Source organism: Cryptomeria japonica, chromosome 6 (assembly GCF_030272615.1).
Source record: "Cryptomeria japonica chromosome 6, Sugi_1.0, whole genome shotgun sequence".
Lineage (NCBI taxonomy): Eukaryota > Viridiplantae > Streptophyta > Pinopsida > Cupressales > Cupressaceae > Cryptomeria > Cryptomeria japonica.
In genome coordinates this window covers 457748702-457763978 of record NC_081410.1, presented here as the reverse complement: position 1 = coordinate 457763978, position 15277 = coordinate 457748702, and positions in this window count along the sequence as shown.

Here is a 15277-nt window from a genome sequence, read left to right as displayed (position 1 = left end):
TTCACATTGTCCCATTGTGGGGTTATGGGGATGGAAATAGGTGATATGGGATTTTTAATTGATACTCTTAAATGTGTGAGGCTTGGTTGGAGTGAATCCTTAAAAGGAGGGTTTGTTGTTTGGTTCAGCAAGTGAGTAACTTGGAGCATTTTCAAGTTGTTTGAACCATACCTCTACATCAATAAGTGGTATCAGAGAAAGCGTGATCCTTAGGAAAAGGATTGTTTCATTTTATCCATGTCAGGGGAAGAATATGAGGGTGAGTTGTCCTCAAGGATGACTAATACACAGATAGTGAAGTTTTTGAACGATCAAAACTTGGTTCACAAGATTGATTCCTTGCAGAAGGAGGTTGATAGACTTAATGGGGAACTTCGTAAGAAAAGTGGTGGAAACTCTAATGTTGTTGAAGAGGGGATTGATGAGGAACCCCTTGGGTAGAGTGATGAAGAAGAAGTGCCTGCTAATTAGAGACTACTTGTGAAGACCCTGAAGGCCATGGAGAGAAGGACCATGGATGTTAGGTTGGAGCTACCTTCCTATGATGGAAACTTGAATCTAGATGTTGTTGTGGATTGGATTGATGCCCTCAGAAGATTATTTGAATGTGAAGACATAAATTAAAGTCAGAGAGTTAATATTGCTAAGTCCAAGTTGAAGGGATCAGCCCTTACATGGTGGAATTTCACTCAAGATGATAGAGTGAAGGAGAAGAAGAATCCAGTGACCACTTGGAAGAAGATGGTTGCATTGATCATGGATGCATATGTTCCTAATGATTATTAAGTCTAGCTTCATAAGAGGAGAATGAGTTTGAGACAAAAGGAGATGAGTGTCTCAGATTATACTCAAGAGTTCCATAAAATAGTGATGAAGTCCAATGTAGTGGAGCTTGAATGTGTGAAGCTTGCAAGATACTTGCAAGGGTTGAGAGTTACCATACAAGATGAACTCAGTCTAAGAAGCCCTCCCACAGTCCAAAAATGTTTTCAACTTGCTTTGAAGGTTGAATAAAAACTCAAGAGGAAGAGTGATCAAGGTGGAAGAGGGAGAGGGCAAAAAGACTTTGGAAATAGGGGTAGAAATATGTCTCAAGGAAGAGGAGAAGCTTCCAAAGACCTTGATGAATCAAGTCAAAGGAATTAATAAGGGGAAGGCAACTCTAGAGGATCTTTCAGAGGAAAGAGAGGAAAATTTAGAGGAAGAGGTGGTGGAAGAGGCCTAGAAGGCATAAAGTGCTATAGATGCCATCAAATGGGGCATGTTGTATCCAAATGTCCAGAGAAGGAAAACAAACAAGGTGAAAGGAGAGAAAATTTGGTGAGAGATGAGGACACACATAGTGTTCACTCTCATGGATCCTTTGTGCAGCCTGAAGAAGGAGAGATCATGATGATGAGAAGGACATTGATCAAAGCACCTAGTCCACCAGAACCACCCCAAAGGAAGACACTCTTCAGGACTACTTATAGAAGTGGTGACAAAGTATGTAGTGTTGTGATTGATTCACGTTCTAATAATAATTTGCTGTCCATTGAGGCAGTAGAGAAACTGAAATTGAAGAGGATTAAACATCCAAGACCCTACAAGGTATCATGGCCCACAAAGGGGCAGCATACCATCATAGAGGAGCAAGCATGGGTGGAGTTTTCTATTGGCAAGTACAAGGACAAGGTACTTTGTGACATTGTACCCATGGATGCATGCCATTTTCTTCTCGGAAGGCCATGGCAATATGACATGAAGTCAAAACATGATGGTGAGAAGAACACATACACCATCCAGTACAAAGGTGAGAAGGTAACATTACTACCCCTACCTGATAATGGTGAGGAACCAAAAGACTCTAAGTTTTTGTTTGTAGGAGAGAAAGAGTTTTTAGAATGTTTGAAGGAGGAGGATACTCCTTGTTATTCTTTGGTTGTATTGCCAAAATAGGAAGAAAGCAAGGTGCACAAGAAAAAGGAAGAACCTGGGAGGATACGACCAAAAGAGGTGGAAGATTTTCTTGAGACCTATAAGGATATTATAACCAAAGAGTTGCCTGATACCCTACCTCCAATCAGAGAGATTAGCCATAATATTGATCTAATCCCTGGGTATACACTCCCAAATAAGGTTGCCTATAACTTAACACCCCAATAGAAAGAGGAAATGGCAAGACAAATCCAGGAACTCTTAGATAAGGGTTTGATTTCTAAAAGTTTGAGTCCATGTGTTGTTCCAGTTGTGCTAGCACCTAAGAAAGAAGGTACATGGAGGTTATGTACAGACTCAAGGGCCATTAACAAGATCAATATCAGGTATAGGTTCTCTATGCCTAGGATTGAGGACTTGTTGGATCATCTAGGGGGTGCAAGGTGGTATTCAAAGGTGGATTTGAAGAGTGGGTACCATCAAATCAGAATAAGGGTTGGAGATGAATGGAAGACAACCTTTAAGAATAATGAAGGCCTTTATGAATGGAGAGTTATGCCATTTGGCTTGTCCAATGCACCTAGTACATTCATGAGACTCATGAATGAAGTTCTAAAACCTTTCCTTGGTATATTTGTTATTGTTTACTTGGATGATATTCTTATTTTTAGTAAGAATAGAGATGAACATATGCAGCATTTGAATTTGGTCCTTAAGAGATTGCAGGAAGAAAAACTCCTAATCAATGTGGACAAGTGTCTTTTTATGCAGGAAGAATTGGTGTATCTTGGTTTCATAGTTTCAGGTGGAAGCATCAAGATGGATCCTGAGAAGGTGGAGAGCATCTTGAATTGGCCTTCTCCAATGTCAATGACTAAAGTTAGAAGCTTCCATGGCTTGGCTTCCATTTACAGGAAGTTTATAAGAGGTTTTAGCCAAGTTTGTGCACCTAACCTGGAAACAATCAAAGCGGGGCAGAAGTACAAGTTTGTGTGGACCAAGGAGGCTGAGGAGACTTTTCAAAGTCTCAAACAAAAGCTAGCAAAGCAACCTGTACTTTCTTTTCCAGATTTCCAAAAGGTTTTTACAATTGAGTGTGATGCATCTAATTGTTGGAAAAAATGGTGTCTCAACCTTGCATTTATGCGAGGTTACTATTTATAGTAAGTTTTCATTTGAGCATGAAATGGTGCGAAACTCTCCCTGAAGCTTCTGGTTGGCTAGATAAGCATTCCGGTAAAGTTGCGTCGCAAGGTCACAGCTAGTTTTGAAGATGTTAAAGTTTTCGTCTTGGAGGGGTGCGATAAAATGTTTAAACTTAATTTTGGGGGCTTTAGAGGCTCTGAAATGCCCTAAAAAGTGGCAGTAACTAGCGTAGCCAGTTACGAGGTGATAGAGCACTTTGTGAGCTTTCCGATGCTTCAAACGGTTTGTCAATCGGACACCCTGTTCTCAAGTTATGGCCTCCGGAAGTTTGTACTCCTGAAATAGGAAAAATAATTTGTATCGGATACATAAATGAGCTGTAAAAGGGAGCGACACATGTTGATGTGTGCTTTAACATGTCATAGGGCATCTAGAAGGGAGATAAGGTCGGCTACACCTTATTGGGTGGTTTTAGCCCATGGTTTTGTAATACCATTTGACGGTTTCTTGTATTGTATCTCCTATTTATGAGGTGTGTGAGATAGAGGTTGGGTGTAAGAGAGTCTTATGGCTATTGAGTTGCCTCTAAATCTCTGATTAGTGGTACTCCTGCGAAGAGCTTGCTCTGCAAGTATGTTGTAATCTGTTTTTGATTGCTAAATAAAATATTGAGCTTCTTTTGGAGTGTGGGGTTTTTCTCCCGAAAGGGTTTTCCCCACATAAATCACTGTGTTGTGGTATGAATGATATTATATCTATTTCTATTTTTCTATAACTGTTGTAATGATCTGAAAAAGTTTTGCATTACCCTCCTCTCAAGGTTAGTGTAGGAAGTTGTTTCCGCTACTTAACTTCCTTACAAGTGGTATCAGAGCATGATCACCTTTGGTTTCAATTGTGGGCAGTTGGGTTTTTTGAACTAATCCAAATTTGAGTGGGAGCTTGTGAAGAAGACACTTTTTGATCTTGTTGCAGGAATATTCAGATGGCGAGTTCGTCAGGGAGAATGGAGGTGGAGAAATTTAATGGAAGTAATTTTGAGATGTGGAAGCTGAAGATGGAAGATCTGCTAATAGATCAAGATCTTTGGGATGCTGATGATGCGAATGCCCAAAGGCCCTCAGATCCTACTGCGGCAGCTTAGTATGATGTTATGGACTGAAAAGCCAAGGGTCTAATCAGACTATGCCTGGCAGACTCTGTTCTAATCAATGTCCATGAAGAGAACTCTGCAAAGAAGCTATGGACTAAGCTTGGTGAGATGTATCAAGCGAAATCTTTATTAAATCAAATTTTCTTAAGAAAGAAATTGTATTCCTTGAAGATGGAAGAGGGTGGACGAATTGCAGACCACCTAGAAGCATTCAATATGTTGGTGGCTCAATTAGTATCCATCGGTGTTAAGATGGACAAGGAGGAGAAATGTCAGATCTTGCTTTGTTCTTTGCCTGATTCGTGGGATTCTCTTGTTATGGCTATCGGTAGTACTTCTATTGTTTTGAAATCTGAAGATGTGGTGGGTGCCCTACTCGGTGAAGAGATGCGAAGGAAGGTATCCATCAGTTCAAAGGAAGCCCTAATTGTTCATGGAAGACCTAAGGAGAAAGGCAAGAAGAATGAGAAGCGCGACAAGTCCAAATCCAAAGGGAGATCGAAATCTCCTGGAAAGTTCAAAGTCATTTGCTGGAACTGCGGTAAACTGGGTCACATCCGTAAGGACTACAAAGAAGAAAAGAAGAAGAAGAAAAAGAAAAAGTTTGATTCTGATTCTGAGTCTGACAAGGAAGATGGCGATGCATTTATTGCGGCTTTGGCGACTCATGCAGGTAATGATGCCTGGCTAATTGACTCAGGTGCATCTTTTCATATGACTTCCAATAGAGATTGGTTTTATGAATATGAAGGATTTAATGGAGGTAAGGTGTACTTGGGTGATGATTCACCTCTAGACATTGTTGGTCGAGGTAAAGTTAGAATCAGGTTTTCTGATGGTAGAATAAAAAGGATTAATGGTGTGCTGCATATCCCTTGATTAAAATGAAACCTGTTATTTGTGAGCAAACTGATAGATGCGGGTGTGCAGGTAGTCTTTTCTGAAGCAGGATGTAAGATGATTAAGGGTGCTATGGTAGTTGCTAGAGGTGTCAGGTTTGGCACTTTCTATAAGCTTGAAGCATACACTTTTGAGTGTAATAGCACTTCTGTAAAAAGTAAATCTGCGGATACTTCACTAGAAAATTTGAAGGTGTCACCTTCAGCAGATGGAAATGGTTTTTGGGTACCTAAGGGTGCTCTTTCTTCTGAAGCAAAGTTACCTGCAGAGAAGACTATGTTATGGCACCAGAGACTTGGCCACATTGGAGAAAAGGGTCTAAGGACCTTGAAAAATAAAAACCTTGTTGAAGGTTTGAATGATTGTAATCTTGACTTTGATTTCTGTGAGCATTGCATTTATGGAAAACAAAACCGCGTTCAGTTTTACTCGAGTTCTCATAAAACTTGTGGTGTTTTGGATCTTATCCATTCTGATGTGTTTGGTCCAGTAGATGTCTCTTCGATTGGAAAATCCACATATTATGTTTCATTTATTGATGATTTTAGTAGAAGGACATGGGTTTATTTTCTAAAGAGTAAATCTGAAGTTTTTAGTTGTTTTAAAGAATTTAAAGCAATGGTTGAGTTGCAGACTGGAAAGAAAATAAAATGTTTGAGAACTGATAATGGCGGTGAGTTTTGCTCTAATGATTTTGATAGATTCTGTAAAGACTGTGGAATTAACAGGCAGAAGACAACTCCGTATTCTCCACAGCAGAATGGAGTTGCAAAAAGAATGAACATGACACTGATGGAGAAGGCTAGGAGTATGTTGAGTGGTAATGGTCTCGAACAAAAGTTTTGGGCTGAAGCTGTTGCCACTGCTTGCTACCTGATTAACAGGTCTCCTACATCAGCTCTTGTTGATAAAACGCCTATGGAAGCATGGTCAGGTCACAAGCCTTCATTGAGACATCTTAGAGTTTTTGGTTGCGAGGCATATGCACATGTGCCAAAGGAGAAGCGAACAAAGTTGGAGAACAAGGCTGTGAAATGTATCTTCATCGGGTATAGTTATGGTGTGAAAGGATACAAGCTTTGGGACCCTGTTGCACAAAAGGTAATTCATAGTAGAAGTGTTATTTTTAGAGAAATTAAGTCTCCTATTACATTGTAGCCAGAATAGACTAAAAAAGAAGATGTGATTCAACTTCCTTCTACACCTGAAAGAGTTGAATCGAGACCCCTAGATAGGCAAGAAGTTGAGGAGAGCTCGTCTAGCTCTGAATCTTCAGAAGAGGAGGAAGAACCTCCAACTCAGCTTGTTCAAAGGTCTACAAGACATAGACAACCACCTGAAAGGCATTCACCTAATGATTGGAGATGTATTTTTGCTCTGAATACTAGTGTGGATGAACCGAAATCTGTAGAAGAGGCATTAAGTATGAATGATGCAGAATCCTGGAAGATTGCTATGGAGGAAGAAATGGCAGCTTTGAAAAAGAATGATACATGGGATCTTGTACCATTGCCTAAAGGACGAAAACATGTTGGTTGTAAATGGGTGTTCAAGAAAAAGATTGGTTCAGATGGAAGCATTGAGAAGTATAAAACAAGGTTGGTTGCAAAAGGCTACTCTCAGGTTGAGGGTGTTGATTACGGTGAGATATTTTCTCCTGTTGCAAAAATGACGTCCATTAGATTTTTGCTTTCTATTGCCACTGCTTATGATTTAGAGGTTGAGAAAATGGATGTGAAAACTGCTTTCCTTCATGGTGATTTGGAGGAAGATATTTATATGACACAGCCGGAGCACTATGTGGTGAAGGGCAAAAGTAATTTGGTCTATGAATTGAAGAAATCTTTGTATGGCCTCAAACAAAGTCCTAGGATGTGGTACCAGAAATTTGATACATATGTGTTGAGCTTGGAATTTGAACGTTCTAAATCAGATTACTGTGTTTATTATAAATCTGATGGTGATCATTTCTTATTCATTGCATTGTATGTTGATGATATGTTATTCATTGGTAAAGGGAAAGGTATGATTTCAGAATTGAAGTTTCAGCTCGCTGCTAAATTTGAAATGAAAGATCTTGATGCAGAAAAGCACATTCTTGGGATGGAAATTAGAAGAGATAGGGTGAAAAAAAAGCTATGGCTAGGCCAGAGTAAGTATGTGAATTCAGTGTTACAGAGGTTCAACATGCAGAATTGTAGACCATTGAGTGTTCCTTTTACAGTTGGAACGAAACTATCTGTTTCAGATTGTCCTACATCCCCATTGGAGATGGAAGACATGAGCAGAGTGCCTTACCAGAGTGCGGTTGGAAGCTTGATGTATGCTATGGTCTGTACTAGACCAGACATTGCCCAAGCAGTGGGAGTACTTTCTAGATATATGTCTAATCCTGGTAGAGTTCATTGGGATGCAGTCAAAAGAGTCTTCAGATATTTGAAGGGTACTTCAGAGTATTCTTTGTGTTATCATGGTAATTTAGTTGGAGACATGACTTCCCTTGATATCCATGGTTATGTGGATTCAGATTGGGCAGGTGATATTGATAGCAGAAGATCCACCAGTGCTTATGTGTTTACTTTGTTTGGTGGTGCAATTAGTTGGATGAGTAAGCGACAGGCTGTGGTTGCTTTATCCACTACTGAAGCAGAGTATATGGCAGCTACTCATGCTTGTAAAGAGGCCATTTGGCTTAAGAGACTGTGTTCGGATATTGGAATAAAACAAGGTACAGTGACAGTTTACTGTGACAGTCAGAGTGCAATTAGCCTAGCTAAGAACTTGACATTTCATGCCCGGACCAAACATATTGATGTTCAGTATCATTTTGTTAGAGATATGGTCGAAGATGGTAGGGTGAAGCTGGTTAAGGTGGAAACTTTGATGAATGTTGCAGATGCTTTAACTAAGGCTGTGAGCACAGAGAAGTTTAGATGGTGTTCAGAGTCTATGGGCCTTATGGCCCCTAGCAATTGATTCATTGTGTTGACATTCCCTTCCGCTCCTGCAAGGTGTTCGACAAGTGGGAGATTTGTTGGGAAAAATGGTGTCTCAACCTTGCATTTATGCGAGGTTACTATTTATAGTAAGTTTCATTTGAGCACAAAATGGTGCGAAACTCTCCCTGAAGCTTCTGGTTGGCTAGATAAGCATTCCGGTAAAGTTGCGTCACAAGGTCACAGCTAGTTTTGAAGATATTAAAGTTTTCATCTTGGAGGGGTGCGATAAAATGTTTAAACTTAATTTTGGGGGCTTTAGAGGCTCCAAAATGCCCTGAAAAGTGGCAGTAACAAGCGCAACCAGTTACGAGGTGATAGAGCACTTCGCGAGCTTTCCGACGCTTCAAACGGTTCGTCAATCGGACACCCGGTTCTCAAGTTATGGCCTCCGGAAGTTTGTACTCCTGAAATAGGAAAAATAATTTGTATCGGATACATAAATGAGCTGTAAAAGGGAGCGACACGTGTTGATGTGTGCTGTAACATGTCATAGGGCATCTAGAAGGGAGATAAGGTCGGCTACACCTTATTGGGTGGTTTTAGCCCATGGTTTTGTAATACCGTTTGACGGTTTCTTGTATTGTATCTCCTATTTATGAGGTGTGTGAGATAGAGGTTGGGTGTAAGAGAGTCTTATGGCTATTGAGTTGCCTCTGAATCTCTGATTAGTGGTACTCCTACGAAGAGCTTTCTCTGCAAGTATGTTGTAATCTGTTTTTGATTGCTGAATAAAATATTGAGCTGCTTTTGGAGTGTGGGGTTTTTCTCTCGAAAGGGTTTTCCCCACGTAAATCACTATGTTGTGGTATGAATGCTATTATATCTATTTCTATTTTTCTGTAACTATTGTAACGATCTGAAAAAGTTTTGCATTACCCTCCTCTCAAGGTTAGTGTAGGAAGTTGTTTCCGCTACTTAACTTCCTTACACTAATGTTGCAATAGGGGCTGTTTTGAGCCAAGAGGGTAGGCCCATTGCATTTTTTAGTGAGAAACTCAATGAGGCAAAGAGGAAGTATTCCTCATATGATTTGGAAATGTATGCCTTAGTTTAAGCATTAAAAAAGAGGAGGTATTATCTCCTTTCAAAAGAATTTATTGTTTTTACTGACAATCAGGCACTTAGCTTCTTGAATAGACAGGAGAAGTTGATTCACAAGTATATGAAATGGGTATAATCTATCCAAGCATATACCTTTATAATCAAACTCAAAAAGGAAGTTGCAAACAAGGTGGCAGATGCCTTGAGTAGAAGATCCTTGACAGTGTGAGAGGTGAAGTTGCAAAGTGTGGGGATTGACTCCTTGAAAGGTATGTATGAAGGTGATGAAGACTTTCATGAAATTTATAAAGTTTGTTATGATTTTTCTGAAGCATACCATGTTGAATATGCTAATTAATTGATCCAAGATGGTTTATTGTTCAAAGGACATCAACTATGCATTCCTAGGTGTTCAATGAGGGAGAATGTTGTGAAAGAAAAGCATTATGGAAGCATGAGTGGACATTTTGGGTTGGATAAAACCCTTGAGCAGGTAAGAAGACACTACCATTGGCCTAAGATGCAAAGTGATGTGAGAAGATTTTTTGAAACATGCACTATTTGTCAAAAGGCCAGAGGTACTTCCACCAATGCAGGTTTTTATCAACCATTACCCATACCTACAAGGCCTTGGGAAAGTTGTAGTATGGATTTTGTAATGGGATTGCCTAGGACTCATAAAGGCTTTGATAGCATCTTTGTTGTTGTAGATAGGTTCAGTAAGATGGCACATTTCTTGCCATGTAAGAGTACACGTGATGCAACCTATGTAACAAATTTGTTTTTCAAAGAGATTGTAAGGATACATGGACTTCCTCTAACAAGTGTGTCTGATAGGGATGTGAAATTCATTGGCCATTTTTGGAGAACCTTATGGAAGAGGTTGGGAACAAACTTGAACTTTAGTTCAGCCTACCATCCACAAATGGATGGGCAAATTCAAGTTGTGAATAGGTCATTGGGGAACCTATTGAGATGCTTGACAAAGCAATATGGAGAGAAGTGGGATGTTGTACTTCAACAAGCTGAATTTGCATTCAATGATTCTATGAATAGGAGTATAGGAAGGAGTCCATTTCAGATTGTGTATGGGTAGAATCCAAGAGGCATCTTGGAGTTGAGAGACCTTCCACGTGATGGGAAAACAAGTACTCATGGTGAACAATTTGCTGATAGCATGAAAGAAGTGCATGATCAAGTAAGGCTAGCCCTCCAAAGGAGTTCACAAAAGTACAAAGAAATTGTTGATAAGAAAAGGAGGGATGTACAATTTCAGATTGGTGATATGATGTGGTTTACCTGAGAAAAGAAATATTGTCAAAGGGGAAGCATACAAAGTTACTCATGAAGAAAGTGGGTCCTTGCAAGGTTTTGAAGAAACATGGGTTGAATGCCTATGAGATATCCCTTCCCTCTAACCTTGATATTTATCCTATCTTTAATGTTTGTGATCTAACACCCTATAAAGGGCATGTTGCTATAGGTACAGACTTTCATGTGGAGGAGATTCAAGAGGACATTGTTGATATACCTCCTCATGCACCAAAGAAACCTGAAAAGATCATTGATGAAAGGGTCATTAAGAAGACTAGAAATAAAGAGTACAAACAAAACCTTGTGAAATGGGTAGGACAACCTGTTGAAGAGGCATTATGGATGGATGAGGCAGAAATTCTGAAGCATGGCACTTCATTGGACCAACTTATCTCATGTGGAAATGAGATCACCCCACCCCAGGAGTATGGTGCAGGGGCACAAGCTTCAATTTCATAATTTATTGTTTGAACACTTCATTTTTTTATAGAAAGGTGTTGGGAAGGATCAAAGAATCCTTTGTTTATGTTTTGTTTTGTTTTGTAATAAGGTCCTAATTGTCCATTTTGTAAGGCCTAGTGGCCTAGGGTGCATTATAAACCCTATGGTCAACTATGGTCAAATGGACTTAGGATGAGTAGAATTAGGGAGTCAAGGTTTTTTTGGTCTATTTAAATCCATTTAAATGTGTTTAGGTCCCTAGGTTGATAATAAAATTAGTTTGAATGGCAAAATGCAAAAAATGTCAAAAATTGACAAAGTTGTCAATTTGTAAAGCAACTTTTCAAAATGTTGTTGTAATTGGTTGACCAATGTTAATAACCATATAAAATAAGTTTTAACATGTTGGGAAAACTATAAAATTCCTCAACAAACCCGTGTGGGGGTTGTTGTGGGTGGAATTTGTAAACTTGATATTTGAAATCAATAAAAACTTGCATTTTTCTAGAAAATTTGTTGTTCTTTCAGTTGGTACAGAATTTAACGACCTCCAAACTGAAAAACTATTTCATGGGGAGTTAGAGGGGTGAAATAAATTTCTTTTGAATCCAACCATAGGTCTAGAGGTGGAGTATTGAGGGAGAAAAGTTGTAACAGATCCAAACAACCCGTGAAAGTGCCCTTTCCTAGGGTTTCAACTTCAATTTCCCATTTCTTCCAAATTCACCATTGTAAAATTCTAAAACTTGGTGAAATGGAGGATTTGGGAGTTTATTTTAATATCAAAAATGTTTCAGACCTAAAGGATGTATTTTGGGTGAGATTTTGTTAAATTTGGCCAGGCATCTCTATGTGACTGGTTGTGGGAATTGAATAAAATTCATGAACAGTCCCCATAACTTTAGTTTTAATGCAAAAAAAAAGCTATAACTTGGTATTTGGTGATTATCTAGATACCACAAGGTGCTCCAATGGTTAATTTAGTAGAGTTGCAGATTTGGAGGGTATTTCCTTTGTTAAGTGCTTAAATTAGCCCTTATTAGCCTAGATGGGGGTTTAATAGAAATGGTACTTGCAAGAGGTTCCATAACTTGTCCCTTGGTAGAAAGTGATTCCCCAAGTAGGTGCTCAATAAAATAAAACAATATTGGCCTATCCTTTGGATTTTTTGGATGGGAAGCCAAAAAGTGATTTTTGAAGTCTAATAGGTTTAAGGAGCCAATTTGCACTTTGTGACTTTTAGGACTTGAAAAACCAAATCAAAGGGTTGTTTGGAATCATTTGAGTTTATAGGAATCTATCAAACCTATCTTGAGCCTTTGTTGGCCTATAAAACCATTTGGAGGGGTTGTGAGAAATTTGAGCCATTTTGAGCACTTTTGCCTGTGGGGTTTGAAACCAAATATTGTTAACCTTGCACACTATCCCATTGTGGAGTTATGGGGATGGAAATAGGTGATATGGGATGTTTAATTGATACTCTTAAAGGTGTGAGGCTTGGTTGGAGTGAATCGTTAAAATAAGGGTTTGTTTTTTGGTTGAGCAAGTAAGTAACTTGGAGAATTTTCAAGTTGTTTGAACCATACGTCTACATCAAATGACTATATAAAAATCCAGATAACAATCTAGAAGAATGAATGAACTACAATGATAGCATCTCCTATGCCTGAGTACAGTTCTGATTAAGCTCAATACCAGAGGACTAAATCCTCTTACATAAACCCAACTCAATCTCCAATGATCAACCAAATCCTCTTCCTGAATGATTATTACATTATTCACACAGATAATCTCGTAATCCCATAACCCATATATGATCTACAATGAGATCTTATATCTATATATACAAACCCTTGACCACAAACAATAAGGTCAATCACCAGACAATAAAACAATTGCATAATTATAAAATATGTCGACTAGAGACCAAACAAATAATATCCAACCCATAAGACATCCCAGAAATGTATCGAGAAGTCCAATCTACATGTTACATTAAGTCAGTCCATAACCTAGATAAACGAGGACCCAATTTAGGTCCATAAATGCTAATGAAATGATCTCAATCAACCAATTCTTGAACACGATCACCATCAGCATCCTGAAACTTCACTAGAAGCTGTACCAACACCACTTATGCATAATATCAAAGATCTTCAATAAAGCTCTGCTAGTGAAACCCTCACCAGAACAACAAACCAAGCTTGCCAGCATACAAGAGAGCATTCGATCACCAAATCAAAACCAAATGACTGAGCATGAATCAGAGTAGAATGAATAAGCCAATTCCATAAGCCAAACATATCGAAGCATATGGGATCATCATGATCTAATCCAACCAAAAACCAAACAACTTATTGGGATCAGAAGGATACTAGTAAAGAAACCAAAACAGCTAGTGTTGACATCAATGAAACACATAATCAATTCCACCAAATTTCCAACACACCTCACCAAAACACAACAACAAACCTTCATCCGCCAATGTGCTCATTACACCATCCTTGGAGACACCTTGTTCAGAAGACATTTTGATGGTTCCCTCCTAAGGTGTTTAGACAAACAAGAGGCTGAATGGGAACTACATGAAGTGCACAAAGGCATCTGTGGTGCACACTCAAGTGGGCTCACCTTGGCTAAAAAGCTCGTGAGAATAGGATACTACTGACCTAAAATGGAAGTAGATGCATATAATTATGTGAAGAAATGTATCCCTTGCTAGAATCATGGTGACAAGATCCATTTTCCATCACAAGAATTGAAGTTGTTCATTACACCCTGGCCCTTCTCATAGTGGGGGCTCGATCTCATTGGGAAAATCCACCCTACATCCTCCAACGGTCATAAATTCATTATCACTGCCACCAAATATTTCACCAATTCAAAAATCGACAAACAATTCAAAAATCGGGATGTTAAAGAGCTCTGTCAGAAATTCAACATCCAATATCACTTCTCCACCCCATATTACCCACAAGGTAACAGTCAAGTTGAGGCTTCTAACAAAACCTTGATCAAAATCCTCAAAAAGATAGTCAATAAAGCTAGTCATGATTGGAACCTCCAATTCCACCCTACTCTGTGGGCTTACCGCACCTCCATTCGCACACGCATAGGAACGACCCCATATTACCTTGTCTTTGGCTCTGAATCCATCTTCCCTCTTGAGATCGAGATCCCCTCTCTAAGGGTGTTGTTGCAGGATATCCTCCCAGATAAGGAATATAGAGTTGCCAGACTACAAGAGATAGAACTGCTAGATGAAAGGCACCTCAAGGCCTTAAACGATCTCCAGTTATATCAGAATCGCCTATGCTTGAGTTACCACGAGAAGGTCATAACCTTGGAATTTGAAATTGGTGATCTTGTCCTCATGGAAAATTAGAGAAACCTTCAAGAAAGAGAGAAAAATCCAAATTTGAGCCTAATTGGCTTGGACCATATGTGATCACAGCAAAATATGGATTAGGGACATATCAGTTGGCTACTCCTACAAGAGATCCTTTTTATGATCCAATGAACATCATGCACCTAAAGAGATTCTATGCCTAGTCCTCATAAGGTCATCAATTGTCAAAAAAAAAAGAAAATACAAAATTCAAGAAAAATACAAAAAAAAAAAAGAGAAAAAGATCCTGAAAAAAGATCATCATTCTGGTGAGAACCTAGTAAACAGGCACCTTGTGACACAAAAAAATAAATATAAAAAACAAAAAAAGTAAAGAAAAATCAATTCATCCATTAGTGAAAACCACTTTGTAGAGCTATGGGCAAGCACCTTGGTGAAAACCTGCATGCAAGCGCTAAGGTAAATAATCTAGATCCATCGTCTATCAGGTCAGCATTCCATCACCTCATATCCATCACCCTCACTATCCAAATTTCCCACCGCGATTTTCCTCCACTCCCGCCAAAATAATCACTTCTATGATGTTGGGTCTTTGCCTAAATCATAAATATAGATTGTCCCATCAAATTGAGCTTTTGTCTCCCGTTTCCTGAGCTTGTGCCTCTATGTGAGATTCATCAAGTCTTGAGGTCAGTCCTAAGTCTGCAAGTTAATCTTCAGGGTCATCTGGTCAATTTCCTAGTCCAAATCCACCCACCCTATCCTTTGCCCTGGGGATGAATCCTTCCCTCGCCTGACAATTTAATTCTTCATCCTAATCCTACTCTTGGCAAGAGACATCAGTTGGTCATGCATGGTTGACTTGTTTGACTTCTTGGATTTTTCATTTTCACTTCCATCTTTTGTCCCACGACTGCATCTATCTTTGACTGCTTGGATATTTCCTATCTGGGTATGTTTACAATAGGTGCATACTAGGGTATATTTTCATGGCACGGCATGTTTTGGAACTCTCTT